At 46.5% G+C, this 20,952-nt stretch overlaps 1 long non-coding RNA gene across 1 annotated transcript; it reads right to left on the bottom strand.

The window, feature by feature from the left end:
- Positions 1-17,938: 17,938 nt before the first annotated feature.
- Positions 17,939-20,691, bottom strand: LOC134420501 (uncharacterized). The gene is made up of 3 exons (XR_010028370.1): positions 20,531-20,691; positions 19,172-19,318; positions 17,939-18,708 (listed from the first exon to the last, which is right to left on the bottom strand). It is a non-coding gene; the product is annotated as an uncharacterized LOC134420501 (long non-coding RNA).
- Positions 20,692-20,952: the final 261 nt, after the last annotated feature.

Below are 20,952 nucleotides of genomic sequence, written 5' to 3'. Positions count from 1 at the left end.
CCACGGCCAGGAGTGATTGACACCTGTCCCCACTGATCATCTGTAAGAGACACTCTGAGGTTTCCCTCAGCTGCCTCACGACCGCTGTGACGGAGACTGAAGCCCCCTCCCAAGGGCTGAGACTGAGACCCCTATGACTCTAACACAGGGGGCTGGCCGAACTGAAGCCAGATGTTTGCCAAGTGTTGCCTGCAGGTGTGTTCCCTGGACCAAGAAAACAATTGGTCTCACTCACTGCTGAGAACATGGACTGTCTGTAAACTCACCTGTTCCCTCTCGGTGCTTTCAATAGACTTACCTGCTCCCCCCCTTGGTGGAGGACTATAACAGAACCAAGACTTTGAGATTCTCCCTGACGTGACAAGACGGATCTATTGGCTGGACCACGAGGGTTTCATCTCTCCACTGGCAGCTATTCCTCCCCTCTTTCTCTCTCTCTCTCTCTCTCTCCTTTATTCTCCTTTCTTATCCTTCCATCACATCTGCTGTGGGCACTCAACAAGAGGTGCATTTGTTTTGATTAATACCAAAATCCCCTTCCGTGTTGCTTTTGCACTCAGATCAGTTAACAAACCATCATGACCCTCGCTTGTACGAGCGGATCATGACACCATCCTGGTGGCCCTACCATTGTCCCTGCTGGCCATCCTGGTGGTTGTGCTGGCTCTGCCATGGTCCCCACTGGCCATCCTGTCCAATCACTGTCCCTGTTGGCCATTCTGGTGGCCCCAATGGTCCTGCTATCATCCATGCTGGTGGCCACAGTGTCCCCACATCGTCCCTGGTACAGGCAGCCCAGCGAGTACATCCTGCTGCTCACCAAGGTGGAGCTGGGGTGGTGGCCATGGGGCATGAAAGTGGTCAAGAGAGTGGTGGTGGCCATGGAAGGATTGACCATAGAGGCCAGTAGGATGCTGGTGGCCATGGGAGGCTTGGACATAGACTGGTGGCTACAGGGGAACAGTGGTGGCCATGGGCAGCATTGACCATAGAGCTGGTGGCCAGTGGGATGGTGGTGCCATAGGGTGGTGGCCATGGATGGGATTTGGCCCCAGGTGGCCCACAGACTGGTGGCCCCAGTGGCCCGCGGCTCATCTTGCCTCTGCAGGACGAGAATGGCCGCACCCTGTCGGACGAGGACATCGCGGCTGAGGCTGACACCTTCATGTTTGAGGGTGAGCATGAGCTCCCAGGTGCCACTGGGGAGGAGCCACTCCAGTGTCCCCTCACTCACCCAGTGTCCCCACAGGCCATGACACCACGGCCAGTGGCCTGGCATGGCTCTTCTACAACCTGGCCGGCCATCCTGAGCACCAGGAGCGATGCCGCCAGCAGGTACAGGAGCTCCTGGCTGGCCGGGACACTGCAGACATTGAATGGTGAGATGTCCCCAGGGCCACCCCGGTCATGTGGCTTGGGGACACGATGCCACCCCCGCTTGTCCCCAGGGACAACCTGTCCCAGCTGCCCTTCACCACCATGTGCATCAAGGAGAGCCTGTGGCTGCACCCTCCTGTCACTGCTGTGTCCTGGCGCTGCACCGAGGACATCCCCCTGTGTGATGGCCGTGTCATCCCCAAGGGTATGGCATGGCCAGGGTGTCCCCAGTGTCACCACCCATCCTCATCTGCTGTCCCTAAAGTGGCCATTCCCATCCCAGCAGGAGTCATCTGCCTGATGAGCATCTATGGGACCCACCACAACCCAGACCTCTGGCCCAAGCGTGAGGTAGGGCCACCCTATGAGGTGTCCCTGTCACCATGGTGGTGACAGCTGTGTCCCCTCGGTGTGACTGTGTTGGTGTCACCCCAGGTGTTCAGTCCTCTGAGGTTCAGTCTGGAAAACAGCAAGGAACGGTCCCCGTCGTCCTTCATCCCCTTCTCTGCTGGCCCCAGGTATGTGCTGGAGTGGGGACAGGAGTGTCCCCAAATGTCACCCCTGTCCCTGGCTGGGTTCACAGTGGGGTGACAATGGGGAGGAGCAGGGAATAAATGGCAGCATGAAAGGGACAGTATCATGGTGGTGGTGGGGATGTGTTGTCCTTGGCCATGGGACACCCCATGGCATGGACATGTCAACCCATGGACTTGTCTCTAGGCCACTTGTGTCACCATCCATGGCCATGTCCCCCATTTCCTCATCCATGGCCATAGAGCCCCATGTCACCATCTCTATCTGTGACACCTCCCATGCCCAATATCGCCATCCACAGCCATGTCCTTGTCTCCATCCCCACCATATCCCCACCCAGGTCCTTGTCCACATCCCCACCATATCCCCACCCAGGTCCTTGTCCCCATCCCCACCACATCCCCACCCAGGTCCTTGTCCACATCCCCACCACATCCCCACCCAGGTCCTTGTCCCCATCCCTACCATGTCCCCACCCAAGTCCCACAATGTCACCATCCACGTCTTAGTTGAATGTCTTTATATTTACCCCAATGTTGGGTGAAGGATAATGAAAAATGAAAGAAAATAAAGGCCAAAATAAAAGCATTTATGTGTCCATGCTGGCTGAGTATCCGTGTGCCTGGGCGGGTAGAAAGGACCTTTTCTAGAAAGATTTCCACTCCATTGTCTCCAAAATCCTGGGTTTTGCCCCAGTCAATCACCATTTGGCTGTGGAAGATGCTGGTGGGCCAGAGAGAATTAGAATCATGGAATGATTCAGGTTGGAAAAGACCTCCAACACCATTTGGAATTCTGGATGCCACTCGAAGCAATGACTGGATGTAAAAGGTTAGACTGTTTTGGGGTCGAAAGTAAAAAACTGTGCTGTCCACTATGAAATTCTGATGTCTGTTTGCATCCCAATGGATTTTTCTCTGGCCGTGTCCAAGTGCCCAAGGAGAGCCAGGAAGATGTGGGGACCACCAGCCAGGCGTCTTCCCAACATGGATCACCAGGATCATGGATGACCAAGTCTCCGCCCAGCGAGGGTCACTGTGGACCATCCAGTGGGGGTCCCCAATGGGGGATGGAGTTGAAGCAGCACTCAAAGCTCTTCCTGTCACTGTAGGACACAAAACAACACGAGCGCACACACTGCTGCTCTCAAGGGGAAGAAAAGGGAAGTTTATTTCCTGACTCCAACATTTACAGTTTTCTAAAAGCGACCGTGGATTGGAGGGTGAAAGTGCCACCTCTCCAATGACACTGGACAAACTAACAGTCCATCATATTTTTCTTCTTCTATAAAAGAATGCCAAACAAGAAGTTATTTACAGAAAGTGTTTGAGAAAGTTTGCTACAAGAATGTAAACATTAGAAGGCTCAGAAAATCTTTAAAAATCAAGGCAACACTCTTCCTGCACACAGGGCACTTGTTGGGCATCCCTTACTGCTGCCTCCCTTGGTGTTGGGTCACAGCAGAGTTCTGGGAGAAGTTCTTCCCACACTTGGGACACTGTCAGGGCCTCTCCCCAGTGTGGATCCACTGGTGGGTGACGAGAGTGCAGTTTTTCTAAAAGCCCTTCCTGCAGTCAGGGCAGCAGAAGGGCCTCTATTCTGTGTGAATCTGCTGATGCTTGAGGAGACGGTATCGGCTCTGAAACCTCTCCCCACACTCAGAACACTCATCGGATCTCTCCCCAGTGTGGATCCTCTGGTGCAGAATCAGGCTGGAGTTCTCAATGAAGCTCTTCCCACACTCTGAGCACGTGTAGGGGCACTCCCCAGTGTGCATTGTCTGGTGGATGATCAGGCGGGAGCTGTCACGGAAGCCCTTCCCACACTCCCCACACACAAAGGGTCGTATCCCAGTGTGGATCATCTGGTGGAGTTCCAAGCTGGAGCTCCTCCTGAAGCCCTTCCCACATTCTCCACATTTATAGGGCCGTTCATTGGTGGGGATCCTCTGGTGGGAGATCAGGTTGGAGTTGATCCTGAAGCTCTTCCCACATTCCCCACACTTGTGGGGCCGTTCATTGGTGTGGATCCTCTGGTGGACAGTCAGGTGGGAGCTGATCCTGAAGCTCTTCCCACATTCCCTACACTCATAGGGCCGTTCCCCGGTGTGGGTCCTCTGGTGGATGAGCAGGTGGTCGCTCCTGCCGAAACTCTTCCCACATTCCAAGCACTGGTGCGGCTTCTTGCCATCATCAAGCTGCTCATGGACCACCACTTCAGCGCTCTGGCCAGATCTCTGGCTGCCTTCCAGGCACAGGCTGAGTCTCTCCTCCTCGGAGCACCCTGGGCTGGGTTTGCAGCCCCTCCTCTTGAGGGATCTCCGGGGCTTTTCCTCCCCAGTGGATTCCTGTGCCCTGGAGCCGCTCAAAATGGCCTCTTCCACCAGGTTCTGCTGTGAGGATTTGTCTTCCCTGGTCTCCATCCTCAGCTCCTTCCCTGGGGGAGGAAGAACAAGGAGAGGCTGGGATTTGCCTCCGTGCCACAGGGAAGGGGAAGGAGATCCCCCAGAGCATCCCTGGCTGGACAGCATCAGCAGTGGGGCTGTGCTGCAGCTGGGGCCGTGCTGGGCTGGGAGACGGAGCAGGACAGAGGGGAAAAGGGGCACTGACTTCCTTCTCACCTGCCTCAGTGCCCTGGGGCATCTTCCTCTTCCTCACAGCCTTCTCCATCCAGATGAGGTTTGGGAGTGGGAAATCCTGATTTGGGGGAAAAACAAGATGTGAGTGCATTGCCTTCGGAGGTCCCACTGGCCAAGTCCATCTCTAGAAGTCACCGGACGTCTGGTGGCCAGAAATACCTCCAAAAATCAAGGAGTCCAAAAACCTCTCCCAGGAGTTCCCTGTTTCCAGTGTCCTCACTTTGGGCTTATGGGGGTCCCTCTTCTCAGAGCTGCTGGGGGGGCTGTGGGGCCTGGGCATTCCCCCTCTCCCGGGTCCTGCTTACACAGGCTGAGGGTCTTTTGGGGGTCCCAGGGGTGAAATTATGATGCTCGTATCCCCATTTGTCTGAAATAAGCTTTGCACCTTTAATACTGGTTCTGAGAGCAGAGAGGGAGGAAGAAGAAGCACGGAGTTTGTTTTCAGAACCTCTCTCACTCCTCCACATTCCTGCTCCTCTCTTGTCTGCAGATGGACAGACAGCGGGACAGAGCCCTCCTTTGCTGTTAGTCAGTTTGAGCTAGCAGAGGAAGAGAAGCTCCCTGGACTGTGGTTTTTGGTTTATCCTTTTCTTTGGACCTGTCTAAACCTGCTCTGGATTGAACACCCAGAAGAGCACCAGGTGCTCACACCTGTGCCCCACCGGGGCTGGGCCACGGCATTTCCAGCCCCAGAGAGACTGATAAGAGACTGATAAGAGACTGAGCAAGCCATGCTACAGCTCACGGAGGGACTTTGTGAGTTTGTCATCTCTTTTGGAGCAGCAAGAGATTTTATTGTTTAATACTGTTCATTTTTGGGGCTGGTGAGTGCTTTGCCTGTTCAATAAACAGTTTTTTCCACTTCTCTCAAAGAAAATACTTTTCCAGAACCAGCTGGAGGAGGGGCCACTTGACTTTGCTCTTCTACAGGAAACACCTTTAGAGTTTTTCCTCCCAAAATTGCCCTAAGCCAGGACATTGGCTTTGAAGGTCCCACTGGCCAAGTCCATCTCTAGAAGTCACTGAGTGTCTGGTGGCCAGAAATACCTCCAAAAATCAGGAATTCCAAAAACCTCTCCCAGGAGTGCCTCGTTTCCAGTGTCCTTATTTTGGGCTTATGGGGGTCCCTCTTCTCACAGCTGATGGGGGGCCTGTGGGTCCTGGGCATTCCCCCTCTCCCGGGTCCTGCTCAGGCATGCTGAGGGGGTTTTGGGGGTCCCAGGGCTCACCCTCCCCTGATTCTGTGGAAATTGTTTTTGTGACACGTGCCAATTGGGAATGGAATCAGCAAATGCTTCTATCTGCTGTGTCCAAAACAAGACACAAAGAAAGGTTTTGAAACTTTCTGACCAAATAGACAAATAAAGCATCAAAATCAAAGAAGTATAGTAGAGCAAAAGAGATGAGGCAGCAAGACGACTGATGCTTAGAATAAAATAGAGGAAGTTGGGGTAAAGCTAAGAGATATTGTAACAAAGCAATTAAAAGCTTATGTATAATAAAAAGCTTGATGCACTTGACAAATCATGTAGCAGACACCAGTGCAAGGCCTCCCTCCAGACAATCACAAGAAGGATAGCAATCAATGACCACCTAGAAATATTGTGAAATTACTGCTCCCAGCTTATTGATATTTGCTAATTTGGACTAACCAAGCATATTGGAAAATGCTTTGTAGGCTTAAAAACAGTATATATAATTTACTGAACTGTGTGTGCTATGAGTGGAGCAGTGACTCCCCAGCCACCCAGCGCTGCGTGCTTGCTTTAAAATAAAAGGTATAGAAGTAAAATTCACATTCGCTATTGAAATTTTACATCAGGTGTTCCAGGGTCCCCTTTCTCCAGCATCCCCCCACTCTAGGCACTCAGCGCTTCCCCTGCTCCCCTTTGCACTCCTGAGAGATCCAAAAGTACCCCCTTCATCAAATAAATTAAAAATACCTCTCTCAGCGACACCAAAATATATTTGGGACTCAACTCCTGTGAAAAACGCCAATCACTTGTTTTTAAAATTTTAAAAGTTTAATAGTAATAAAATGGTTCTAAAAACAGTAATACAATTAGAGTAATAATAATTTGGACAATTTGAATTAGGACAATACGAGACAACAAATACAAAGAATTATGGATGTCCGGGTACCTTTTTCTGGGCAGCACGAGCCTGAAAAAGGGCACCGGTTAACAAAGATTAACCCTTAAAAACAATAACTCGTTGCATATTCATACACCTCATACATGATGCATAAATTCCATTCAAACACAGGATTCTGTCTGGCCATCATCAACTTCTTCCTTCTAATCCTAACAGCCCCTTTGAGGCGGGAAGAAGTTCGTTTCTTCTGGTAAGAGAGCAAAAAATTCTTTTTTCTGAAAGATTCAGGTGTCCTGTGGCTGCTATCTGATGCGAGTGCCTCATTCCTTTCTTTAAAAAAACCTCACTGACATAGTTCTTCTTTTAACTACAAAAGTTACCTTTTAATTACAAGACTACATTTATTATTAAACTGTTAACACAGCACTACTAATCAATACACCAAAATACATATGGTAAATGTGAAAATGCCTGTATTTTATGATTGGTTTTTTGCAAATATTAAATGAATATTATATGTGTTGTGTTAGAAAGTAATGCTGTATTAATTCTCTTAAAAACCATGTTAAATATAGTTTTAGGTTATAAAAATTGTTAAAATAGAAACGATGCCACGTAGGATACTTTTTTAAAGAAAGGACTTCCAGCGAGATAGCAGCCACAGGACACCTGAATCTTTCAGAGAAAAATAATTTATTGCTCTCTTACCAGAAGAAACGAACTTCTTCCTGCCTCGAAGGTGCTGTTAGGATTCAGAGGAAGAAGCTGACACTGACCAGACAGAATCCTGTGTTTGAATGGAATTTATGCATCATGTATGAAGTGCATGAATATGCAATGGGCTATTGTTTTTAAGGGTTAATCTTTGTTAGCGGGGGTCCTTTTTCGGGCTCATGCTGCCCAGAAAAAGGTACCCAAAGGTCCGTAACTCTTTGTATTTGTTGTCTTGTATTGTCCTAATTCAAATTGTCCAAATTATTATTACTCTAATTGTATTACTATTTTTAGAACCATTTTATTACTACTAAACTTTTACAATTTTTCACACACCATAAGCACACGTACCTTTGCTTAAAACAATGCTTGCTTATTTCGAATACAATACCTGCTTGTAAGCCTTAAAACACAACACACAGAGCTCCATTCTTAAGCTTTAACCTTCCTAATATCTTGCTAGATAAACTTTCTGCAGCTTAGAGAGCTATTCAGACAAGCATTAATACACAGGCCATTGTTCTATTTGCCCTTGCTTTTTCTACAGTTTAAACAATTTTTCTGATGATATATCTCATGGCTGCGCTCTACTCACAGTTCTGCTGTCTCTGAGGCCTGCCTTTTGCAGCTTTCCCAAACCCCTCTGATTTTATGGATTCCCACAGTAAATATCTGCATAGAGCCATATAATACGCACTTTTCATAACTCCGGAATCGGCATGGTCCAAATCCCAGCCAAATCCCCCTCTTCCCCCCAAAAACCCTCCCGGAGCTGCCGCTTCCCCTCGGCGCTCACCTGCGGGACGCGGGGCAATGCGACGCTGCCGGGCCCAGCCGATCTGCGGGCTCGCCGTGGAACCCCGCAATGCTCCTTCCCCGGCTGCTGCTCCTCCTCGGGCTGCTCCCTCCGTGCTGCTCCTGTTCCTGCTCCTCCCCTTCCCCTCTCCCTGCCCTTCCTCCCGCTCCAAGCCCGGATCCCCTTTCGCCCCCCCTCTGTCCCACAGCCGCAGCGGCGCCGGCTCTGGGGTGTTGGAGAAGATGAAACAGGAAAGCCTTACAAATATGATTGTCTGGCAAAAGATTTTGAGAATATGGAAACTATAAGCGAGATTGAAATGAAAGCAAGCTATGAGATCCCTTAGTTACTGAACAACGGGAAAACAACGGTGTGGCCGCTGAAAGTAATCCCCTTTTGATGGAACAATTCCTTCTGCTTGCAGGCAGGCCCGAGGGTCAGAGCAGCCCCTACTGAAGGGGACCACAGAGGAGTTTTTAGGGTTTAAAATGTAGCACAGTATGGTAATGTAATTGTTATGAACAAAAACTCGGTTAATATTTTTTATGAGAAAAAGTTTCAAAAAGGCAGCCAGACCACTGGCCCTGCCCAAGTTCTGTGTGTTTTGTTATTGTAAGCACGGGTCGTTGTCGTTAATGGTTGTTTTTGTATTAGTAAAAGCCCTGGCCGGGGCGAGGTAATGGCCCTTCTCCTGGGTGGGGACCTTGCCCGAAGCTAAGTTGTACCTTTCCCAGAATAGTGAAGACACCTGAGAAGGTGGGGGGGGGTTATGCAAAGTGACTCGCAAGACCAGAATGCTTTGTGAGACCCCCATCTCCAAACTCATGGAGAAACCCTAAAAACAACGAGCCACCTAAGAGTTGAGAGACTAGAGTGATGTCTGGACGTGAGGAACCGAGTGCCGAGCCTGCAGAGATGCGGAACACCTTCGGACCCTCTCGCCCTGACCATGGGAGTTGACCCCGGAGCTGAGACCAGGCCGACTGAATGGGAGGGGCAACATCTGACACCATCTTATGGGATCAGGAGACCCAAAAAGGCTCCCAAGAGGATCTGATCCCCAGCTCTGCCCCTGGTGGACAGAGCTGCGCATATCCTCCTCCTCTGAGTCGCCCTGGGAGACGACGGACGCTGCAGACCCGTCGAGCCGCCCAATCCTGAGCTGATCACTTTTTAATAAAGGCATTACACAGGAGAAGAAGTCTCCTGGCCCTGTTTATTTCAGCTGGGGGCTCTCGTCCGGAATAGCCACGCCGCAAGAGGACTCAGGACTGGCCATCTTGGATCTTCAGAGGACAGCTGGCTACCAGGACCAGAGGGACCGGCTCAGGACAGCGACGCAGAGGAGCACCGGAGCACCGGACTGGTGAGAAACTCGGTGGCGGGAGCGGGAGACGTGCGCATGTGTGTGTGAGTGAGACGAGGGCCGGCAGCCGGACCTTCGAAGCGAGAGTGGACCCCTCATTACTGCGGTTCCGTCTTTTCGCGAGAAAAGCGGCCAGGAACAGGGGGACGCGAGTGGAATTAGTGTGAGTGAGTCGTCTCCCAAGGGGGAATAAAGGGCCCCCACACTCCGGGCGTGCGGAGTGAATTACTGTGTATGAGTGGCACGCACCCCAAAGTCCTGACAAAGGGAGGTCAGGCACTTTTGTAAGTCTCGAGAAGGATTCGAGTAAGATTTGTCAGTCCCGAGAAGGATTCGGGTGGTTCACAAGCCCTGCAGGCAAAGTAAGTCCTGACAAAGGGAGGTCAGGCACTTTTGTAAGTCTCGAGAAGGATTCGAGTAAGATTTGTCAGTCCCGAGAAGGATTCGGGTGTTTCACAAGCCCTGCAGGCAAAGTAAGTCCTGACAAAGGAGTCAGGCACAAACCCCAGCGAAGGAGGCTGCGGTTTGCTTTTAAGTCCTGATACGGTGAAGCCTAAAAATTGGCAGGTTAGGCAAACTAAAAATCAGGCAGTTGTTTCTCCTGACTGAGGGTGTCAGGCACGACCCGGATTCTTGGCCGTGGCTTCATGTGTTTAAGTCCCGATAGATGTAAGACCTGACGCTGGGAAGTTGGGCAATCAAGAGATTGGGCAGTTGTTTCAGTATAAAGTCCTGAGCATCAGGCAGTAAATTTGAAGTTCAGTGGAGGAGGCTGGAGCTCCTCAAGGAAGGTTTTTTTGAAATTCCCGGTCAGTAGAGGCCCCTTCGGGATATTTTTTATTGAGACTTGAAAAATGGGATGTTGTAGTAGTAAAAAGACTGGCAAGAGACTGAGGGATATACCTCCTAGTAGTCCCTTAGGAGAACTGTTAGTAAAATGGGATTCTATAGAGGCCACGAAGGGATTAGATAAAGTGAAAATGATCCATTATTGTATGGAAGCGTGGCCAGAATTAGAGTTGCAAGGAGGATGGCCTTGGTGTGGGACAAAGGATAAGTGGATGTGCCAACAATTAAATAATTATCTGACAGCTCGAGGGGATACTGATCCTGAGCAATTATTGTATTTAGCTTGCTGGGTAAAGAGCGCTGTTGAGGATGAAGGGGTGCGAATTTGTAAGGTACAGAGGAATGAAGGAGGGGATGATAGAACTAGTAAAAGATGGGACCCCCTGGATTATTTGCCTCCTTCTGCCCCTCCACCTTATAATCCTCTCCTTCAAGCACCTCAAATGGCAGGTCCGGTTCCTCCCCCGGCTGCCATCTCATTACCACCTGCTCAAACTCCTCCTTCTACCTCTTCAGCTTCTGCTATGATGAACCCAGTATCTCCTCCAGTTCCTTCTGCACCACCACAAGTGCCTACTCCACCTGCTGCATTCTCCACCCCTTCTCCAGCTCCGATTAATATCTACTCAGGTCCCTCTCCCCCTCCTATTGCTGTCCCTTTACCTCCTTCTACCTGGGACACAAATGCCTCCTCGCCCAGTAGACAGCTATCAGCAAATACACCTGCTGATGGGCAGAAAGTTCAGGGTAACCCAGAGAACCCTCAAAGTAGTTTGGCATCTGAAGATGGGCCATACTGTAGCACCAGATCCAAGACCTCCAAGGCAGAGAGACTCTTTCCCCTCAGAGAGGTTCCTATGGGAGGAGTGGCGGGAGGTGTTGGCTTTGTGAATGCTCCCCTAACTGCTTCTGAGGTGAGGGGATTCAAGAAAGAGTTGGGGCATTTAGTTGAGGACCCAGTGGGCATAGCCAAACAAGTGGATCAATTTCTAGGTCCAAATATCTACACTTGGGGGGAAATGAATTCCATCCTGAGTATATTATTTTCCCCAGAAGAGGTCCAGATGATAAGGGCGGCTGGCATAAAAATTTGGGAGAAAGATAACAGTCCAGGACCCCAGGTGCCAACAGGTGAACAGAAATTGCCACTAACGGAGCCCAACTGGAACCCTAACCAGGAGGAGGGGAGGAAGGCCATGAGGGAATATAGGTCTTTGATAATACGGGGGATCAAAGAGTCAGTTCCCAAAGGAACTAATACCCAATTGGCATTTGAGGGTGCACAGGAGAAAGATGAAGCTCCTGCTGCCTGGCTTAATCGCCTAAGGCGGAACTTTCAGTTGTACTCCAGAATAGACCCAGACACCCCGGAAGGTCAAATGCTACTAAAAGTCCAATTTGTTACCAAATCTTGGCCTGATATACGGAGAAAATTGGAAAAGATGGAAGATTGGCAAGAGAAGGACATTAATGAGTTATTAAAAGAGGCACTGAAGGTGTATTTAAGGAGGGAGGAAGATAAAGCAAAGGCCAAGGCTAAGATCATGGTTGCTGTAGCTAGAGAAAGTGTAGGGTGGGCGGGTCCACCACCAGGAGGAGGCAAGGATAAGTCAGTACTGTCAGGTACAAGAGGGATGGAGACACCTCAAGGCCCTTTGAGAGAGCGACATTGCTCTTACTGTGGAAAGGCAGGACACGTCAGGAGGTTTTGTAGAAAACTCAGTCTTGATGAGGCAATAGCCAGGGAACAAGATAATTTAGGGAAGATCCTTAAAGGTGACGATTAGAGGGTCAGGAGCTTTACACTATAGGGGACCTGATGTAACATCTAGAAGAGCCCTTGGTAAACTTTGAAGTGGGACCCTTAAATGAAGAATTAGAATTTTTGAGTAGATACAGGAGCAGATAAGTCCTGTCTCAACAAAGTACTAAGAAGTATAGTATAGTATAGTATAGTATAGTATAGTATAGTATAGTATAGTATAGTATAGTGAAAAACATCTGGATTTAGACAAAAAACAACTAGGTAGAAAGGATATCCAATAGCACCAAAACTGGCCAGTAATACTTAACTTGTAATAAGTGATGTGAAAGTAAAAGGTACCTTATTGTTGTCTTGTTGTGTGCGTGAGAGTGAGTCACAAAGTCAGCCTCAACTTCCTGGGCAGGTGGGAAGGGGGCAGTGGAAGTGTGTGTATGTGTGACCTGCAAACCAGGCTTGTGTCCCCCAGGCGGGTGGGGGCTGTGGCCAAAGTGTGTGTGTGACCTACAAACTAGACTAGTGCTCCTCAGGTGTGTGAGGGAGCCGTAGCTGCGAGAGTGTGAGTGACACGCAGACAGCCTCACAGGTGAATGTGCACGAGAGGCAGCCAGAGCCAGGGCCCTTCCAAGAGGCCCAGGGATACTGAGACCTGTGGGCCAACCCCAAGGTGAGGGGAGCCACAGTGATTTTCTAGCAATAATGATCCAGTTTGTGTCTTGAGGGTGTGAAGGAATGTGTGAGAATAAATATAGACAAATTAGAATAGAGGTAATGTAGATCGTGCATTATAAGTTTTACCACATCTCCTTAGAGGGAAGTGTATTGTGTAGAAGAATGGCGTAAGAAAAAAAAAAAGAGAAAAAAATTCAAGTGTAAGGGGTTGAAAGAAGTATTTAAGCTGTAAGTGAAAGTGAGAAACAGAAGCAAGAGATAAATAGATAAGATCTTGAAAAATAGAACAGAAAAACCAGTGAATTAAATACACAGAAAAATAGGGGAATAAAAATACTTTGGGAGTTAAGTTAGCTGAGAAATACAACTCCTTGCAAAATACAGAGTATGTAGAAGTTGATGAGAGAAACATGCAAGCTATGGAAAAAGAGAAATTAACCAATAACATTAAACAGAGAAACTGAGTTTTGATAAACTCATTAAATTGCAGACCACTAATGCCTGTGTTTGAAAGCCCGTTTCAGGTACTCTTCATTACTAACTCGACTGTGCAGACCAAAAGGAAAAGGTTGGACTCACATCACTCTCACCCCCTGGCATTGGACCAGGATTCAACACCAGTTTTTTTTTCCCTCTGGCATTCTGGCATTGGGCCAGAGTCCCAGTTTTTCCCTCTGGCATTGGACCAGAGTCCACATCACTCTCACCCCCCGGCGCTGGACAAGATTCATCTGCTTCACAAGTTAATTCACCTGAGTATACTGTGATTTAAAGATGACTCTCAGAAGGAAGAGTCAAAAAGACTGAACTGTGTGGGAAAAAAATTGGTATCAGAGTTCTAATATTGCTTAAAATATTTTAAGACTGTTCTGTGTAAATTATGTTAGTAATTCTGGTTAAGTTCCCCAATTTATTTTTAAAGACTCCAGGTTAATCCTCTACAGAACACTCCCCTGGGAGGGGAAACCAAAATTGGTAGGGAACAGACCAAGAGAGGTTTAACCAGAGAAACGGGTAGAAGGGACTCTAAAGAGCTTGGAAGCTTTTCCTCAGTAAAGTTCCCCAAGAGGCAAGGCCGGGTGGGCAGGCTGTGTGAGATGACCCATACCGGACTCTTGGGAAGGGTAGTGCTGATGGCTCTGATTGCTGGTGGTGCTCTGGGGAGCCCAGCTGAGCCGTGCAATGAATGCTACCAAGCCCGCTGTGAGGAGGAAGTGAGCTCCTTGTCGAGAGTCCACATCAGTTCTAACCCTGATTGTGTTAACCTCTCCCAATTGGTCTTTTATCAAAAAAAATAAGAGAGTGTATTGGATAATATACAATACTGCCACTTTTAGGCAGCCACTCCTAGGAGAGTGCCCTATAGGGGAAGCCTGGTTGTGCTTTAAATGGGATGCTGCTGAAACAAGCTCAGCAGATATAGTAAAAAGCAAAGAAATGGTGAAAATGGTAAGAAAAATTGTTTGTTACAAGTATTTATATGAGTGTACTGGAAAAGAGATAAACCCCTTTAGGAACACATTTCAGGGGAGCCTTAAACCCCTAGATTTGATCTCGTCTGGCAGCTGCACCGCTAGAGTGATAAAACCAATTTTCTTGTTGCCCAAAGAAACTGGATCAAGTTTGGGAGTTCCTATATATAATAATTTGGGAGAAATTAAACAGAACAGGCACAGTGAAATAGAAATTGAGAAAATCCAAAATTGTAAAAGCCAAATTCGGATCCCAATATCTATATTAAACAAAATTATTCGGCTCCAGGCAGTATTAAAAATAAAGAATTCAATTATTAGGAACATTTCAAACGAAATAAAAAGGTTAGCATGTGTAAATAATGAAGATCAAACTCCTACACTTGATCCCAGTGGGTGGGAGAACCTGGAGATTTTCAAAAAGGATGTGTGGGAAAAGGTAGTTTTTCTCGCTGTGTGTGCACTTGGAGGATTGCTATTTTTACTATGCTTATTTATCTGTTTCAGTAAAATAGTGTTTGCCGTGAAGACAAACCTGAAGAAACCAAGGAAAGTAACAAGGTTAACTAACCGTGATTACCAAAGTGCACAAGAGATTTATAGTAGATTCAAAACAAAAATTAAGAGTTGATGCGAGCTTAGAGTTTAAGCTCGATCAAAGAAAAAGAGGGGGGACTGTTATGAACAAAAACTCGGTTAATATTTTTTATGAGAAAAAGTTTCAAAAAGGCAGCCAGACCACTGGCCCTGCCCAAGTTCTGTGTGTTTTGTTATTGTAAGCACGGGTCGTTGTCGTTAATGGTTGTTTTTGTATTAGTAAAAGCCCTGGCCGGGGCGAGGTAATGGCCCTTCTCCTGGGTGGGGACCTTGCCCGAAGCTAAGTTGTACCTTTCCCAGAATAGTGAAGACACCTGAGAAGGTGGGGGGGGGTTATGCAAAGTGACTCGCAAGACCAGAATGCTTTGTGAGACCCCCATCTCCAAACTCATGGAGAAACCCCAAAAACAACGAGCCACCTAAGAGTTGAGAGACTAGAGTGATGTCTGGACGTGAGGAACCGAGTGCCGAGCCTGCAGAGATGCGGAACACCTTCGGACCCTCTCGCCCTGACCGTGGGAGTTGACCCCGGAGCTGAGACCAGGCCGACTGAATGGGAGGGGCAACATCTGACACCATCTTATGGGATCAGGAGACCCAAAAAGGCTCCCAAGAGGATCTGATCCCCAGCTCTGCCCCTGGTGGACAGAGCTGCGCATATCCTCCTCCTCTGAGTCGCCCTGGGAGACGACGGACGCTGCAGACCCGTCGAGCCGCCCAATCCTGAGCTGATCACTTTTTAATAAAGGCATTACACAGGAGAAGAAGTCTCCTGGCCCTGTTTATTTCAGTAATGATTCTTATAGGTGGTATGAAAATGCTGTAGGATTTGTATCTTGTACTAGATTGGTTAGTGAGAATCAGAATATTCAACACAGAAGAAGATTTATTATATTGTAATGGGAACTTTGCTGTTTTAGCTCTTACCTCTCTTACTCTTGCTCTTACCTCTTGTCTCCTAGCTCTTGCCTTTGATGCTCTTACCCCTTTTACTCTCTTACGCTTTTACTCTCTTACCTTCTCATCCTCTCTCCCCCTCTCTTCTCTCGGGCCTGCTCCGAGCTGTGGCTGCAGCTCCGAGCAGGGCCCTGCACCCAGGCCTTTGCAATAAACCCCAATCCCAGCAGGGCCCTGCACCCAGGCCTTTGCAATAAACCCCAATCCCAGCAGGGCCCTGCACCCAGGCCTTTGCAATAAACCCCAATCCCAGCAGGGCCCTGCACCCAGGCCTTTGCAATAAACCCCAATCCCAGCAGGGCCCTGCACCCAGGCCCTTTGCAATAAACCCCAATCCCAGCAGGGCCCTGCACCCAGGCCCTTTGCAATAAACCCCAATCCCAGCAGGGCCCTGCACCCAGGCCCTTTGCAATAAACCCCAAGTTCCACGACCTGGCTGCAGAGATCTCTCATCTCCGTCCATCCCGACCGTGCTACCCCCATCAATCCTGCACTGGGGCAGGGGGGGAAACCCCCAGAGTCCCCAGCGATGGGCAGGGGGCTCAGGGCTCGAGGATTAAGATGTACTTGTGTGATAAATAGGTATGATTCGTGCTGATAAAAATTGAAACAGCAATCAATATTGATACAGTAATTAATATTTGAGAATAATAAAATAGTTAATAGCTAAAAGTTGTAATGCTGAAGAAGAGAGGGAAAGGAGGGGCTCCACCCACCCCCCCTTCCCCAGCAGATGTTCTCAAGGACCACAGGAAAGAAGCTGAAGATACAGTTGCTAAAAATGACCAAGAACCTGGTTGGGTCCAAGAAAATGCTAATTATAAGGGACTTATTGCTTTGATATGTAGATGCACTGATACGTTAGTCTTGGCTTACATTGTACTGGCTTGGTGCGCATGTGTAACCCAAAGGTGAATTAAAGGACAACGAAGAAGACTACAGGGCCTTCATCAGCGACGACCCCCAAAGACTTGTGTGACCACCAAACCGAGTGGTGGCGCATGCGTGGCAAAGGTGGTAATGAAGGCGGAGACAGAAAAGTGACGAACCGAAAATAGGAGGAGATGGCGTTTGCACATGGCATATAAGGGGTGACTTTCACTTGGCAAGCTTGTACGTTAAGTGGCAAGGGTCATTGAACCCTGCCCTCCGTACCCCGTGGTTGTTTTTGCTTATGCGCTATTATTTGAACCAAATTATCCCTTGTTTATACATTTTTTAAACTATTTAATTAAAATTGTTACTATTTTTTGGCCTTTTTATGATGGGATAATTGGGCAAACATAACACTTGTAATTTTGTTGTTATGTCTAGGCTCTGAAGAAGGATTTGTCATTTTTGTGGAACCAAGATTTGTCAGGACCCAGGACATCCCTCTGGCTGTCCTGAGCAGCCCAGACCCCTGCCAGGGGGCTCAGAGACCCTGGCACAGAGCCCAAAATGCCCCTGTGGTTTTGATTATGACCCATGGAGCATATTACCAATCCGGTATGAAGATCAGCAAGCCACAACACTTTAGGTAGCATATTGGTGAAGCTATTACAGGATGGAAAAGTAGATTCTAGGGTTTTTGGTATGGGGGTTCAGTAGGGAAGATGGTGGGAACTGGATGTGTCCAGCTTTCTCCTTCTTCTTCTTGGCCTCCATCTTCTGCTGTGGTGTTGGCACTTACAGATTGGTTTAGAGTAGAAGCTCACTGTCTAACATAGGTGATGGGTATTGGAAAGTAATTGTAAACATTGTATATGTCGTTTTTAGTATAAAGACATAACACAGCCCTGGGGGAGGCAGAGTGCCTGGAACTGTCTTGCTGAGCTCACCTTGGCAGGACAGGAGAAAATTTTTTATAGATAAGATAAAATAAACAACCTTGAGACTGAGAAATGAAGAGCCCTGACTCCTTCTTCAAGCACCAGACTGGGAAAAGAGACTTTGGAACTTTTCTCAGGGTCACTCTGACCAGCCAGAGATCCTGACAAAGATTAACCAAGGATTAATACAGAAATAGATGTTCTAATCTATCCTTGCAGTTCTGCTGGTCCCTAGGAAGGCTGGTGGGTGATTTATGTCCGTGTTCAAATATTTAAAGCAACAACAAATAGTCCCACACTTTATATTTCAGATAAACAATTTAATGGCATCTTCACATTGGTTTCACAATCTTATAACGTGCATATTTTACTCCTTGTGAAGCTGAAATCTTTTTAAATACAAGTAATTCTACTGAAATTTTAGAAGTTTCGAAACCATTTTAACATACTGAAAACAAAACAGTCTAAAAAGACAGGTCTAACAGCCATTAAAATGCAGGAAAAAGCAAGAGGACTTCAGGTAAAAGAACATTCATTTAACAGCTACATTTCTTCCACTAAGTAGTTATATGTTAAGGAAAACAGAGTAAATGTAAAAGAACAGAAGTTCTTTGAAACCAGAATTTCTAATTTCTAAGCCAGAAGCAGCTTTGAAACAACTTTCTGTGTAGTTCTATTTATTTCCAAATTTAAAATTGGCTAATTTGTGTCCCAACATTTTGAAGCACAAGGGAGGAAAGGTGGAAGATGCTCTGCAGGGGTTGCAGTTATAGATCTATAAAGTTTATATGTGTAAAGGAATGAACACAGTATTAAACACACTGAGTATGACAGAAAAATGCAACAAAGCACCAACTCTGAGAGAAAAACAGCCCTGCAAGCAATGCCAGGGCACTGGGCATTTCTGGATTTTAAGCAAAGAGCATCTTTACAGCATCTTTACAGCATCTTTAATTTTCCTTTTCCTGTCCATTTTGGAGAGCGCAGTCCAGCCCGCCTCGCGCATCCTCCTCATGGTTTTGAGTTTCAGAGCAGAGCCTGGAGATTTCACACTGCATGGAGCTGGGCTCTAGGAAGGAAAATAAAGCCATCCTTTCGTTTCTGTAAACAATCTGATTAACTGCTTGGTTTAATCTTAGGAAAGGCTAACATACCTTTTTTGGTGCTGTGGAATGTAACTGTGAAGCTTGTGGATAATCTTTGTACAAATTTTTAAACATTTCTTCTTCCGAGACTATGCTCTAATAAATTAAAAAGTTACTTAGTCACACTATATTAAAAATACTTTTTCTTTCCCCCTAAGGATATTAGACTATGAAAAAAAAGATGTCATTATGAGGCATAACAGTTCAATAAAAAGAATGTTAATTATATACATACAATGACAATTCCAGAAAGAACCAATAAATTAAAAATATACACATAAATATTGGCTGGAATGTGGAAGCCCAAACTCTTTATTTCCATTCTCAGCCCCAGCAGTGAGAGCTGCTCAGAGCTGCTCAGCACATGATTTGTTCTCTGGCTCTTACCAGGAGGTCAGTGTGCTCAGAGCTGTCTGACTCAGTGTCCAGCTGCACAAGCACTTTCTGCTTTTTCCTGCTGCTCTGCCCTGCAGGCAGGTTTGTGCTTCTTCCACTCTGCATTTTATCCATTGGAGGAGTCTTTATAACACATGTCTGGGAAAGAAAATGTTTCTCTTTTTAGATTATATTTTATGGGGTAAGTATGGAATCTAAAGCCAAACTCAGGACCCAGTTGACAGTCTGAGTGTCCCAGAATTCACCTGAGAGAAATGGTGGAACTCTGATCTTTCCATCCAAACATGAAGCAAAGACCCAAACAAAGTGGGGTGGGGTGGAAATATCATTTTTTATATTATTTTTGTTGCCAAATGAGGAGAATGAAGGGGAAGCTATGGAAGAGCTGAGTTTCATGGCACATGGTATTTAAGTTCTCTGTGCTTATCTGCAGAAATTCAGGTTATTCTGAACTGTAGCCACTACATTGGACTCTATCAAACATCAAAGAAAATGGGAACAAAACTGCAGGAAAAGGCTTTCAGAGAAAGATTGATAGCTACATCAAGATTGGTGTTATTTAAAATAGTCTTTTCACTAGAAGTGAAACTGAGAAGCATTGAATGGTCCAGTGCAGTCCTTTTTTAGACAGATAACATCAAAATGGTGCTGGATTCCATTGTTCCAATGTGAAAACCACAAGTGAACTCCTGACAGGGAAGAAGGGTGAGTTCTGCAATCAGGACTACTTTGATACTTTGACCATTTTTACAGCTGTATCAGCTTTTTTTTCTTTCATAGAGGAAAAGTGCCTTTACAAATGGACACTTTTAAAGACTAAGTAAATCAGTTCTAGAGACATTAAAAAATCAACAACTGAGCAAGAAAAATTACACACTGGGAGAGCCCTTCCAGAAACTGCTGTCTAATATCTCCATGGAATGGTGTGACCCTTTAAAATCCCTTCTTGTCCCAGGGGGAAAAAATTCATCTACAGAGAAGTAAGAAATATAGGCAGAAAAATGCAACAAGAAAAATTCACTGTTAGGAGTTACAAAACTTCAATGTTGGACTGCCCAAGAGGCTTCCTGTACTGAAGGAGGCATTTTTTATTTTTATTTTAATTTTTGTTTATTTCAGGAATATAATTTGGAGATTTTCTATTTTTACATGAATAGATTCACTGTATAGATCTAAACAAGGTTTAGGAGTCAGGAACATAAATTTGTATTTTCTATAATTTAAAAAGATTGAAGTCAAAAGCATTCCAATGTCTTTTGTTGAATGCAAATAAATTCTCATGGCACTTCAATTGATTCTACAAATGTAAATATTACCAAATTGTAGAAGCAATTAAAAAGTTAAAGTTACCTTGTGTTTCTTTTCACTGTCAGGAATCACACTGCCAGAGTGCTCTTTTACAAGATTCTCCTACAAAAGAGTTATGTGACAGCAAGGAAATATTGATTTGAATTCAGTTGCTAAAAATCTTCTTGGTGTAATTACAGAGCACAGTCTACAATCGCAGACTGCTACAAAGTTCACACAAAAATATGACCAGGTTTGGTACTACCCCAGCAATCAAAAGTCACTGAAAAACTTTACAGTTTAGGGAATGTTTTTGCTTTAGCTAGTTAAAATTAACTAAAATAAAGGAGAGTTTTGCTTTGTTGTTTGTTTATTTGTATGTAATCTATAATCACAGACTGTTACAAAGTTCACACAAATACATGACCAGATTTAGCACAACCCCAGCATTCCAAAGTCACTGTTTTTCTGTTCAGTTTCATTTC

This window comes from Melospiza melodia, chromosome 7 (assembly GCF_035770615.1).
Source record: "Melospiza melodia melodia isolate bMelMel2 chromosome 7, bMelMel2.pri, whole genome shotgun sequence".
NCBI classification, from domain to species: Eukaryota; Metazoa; Chordata; class Aves; order Passeriformes; family Passerellidae; genus Melospiza; species Melospiza melodia.
The sequence above is the reverse complement of the archived record's forward strand: the minus strand, read 5'-3'. Positions and strand labels throughout refer to the sequence as shown.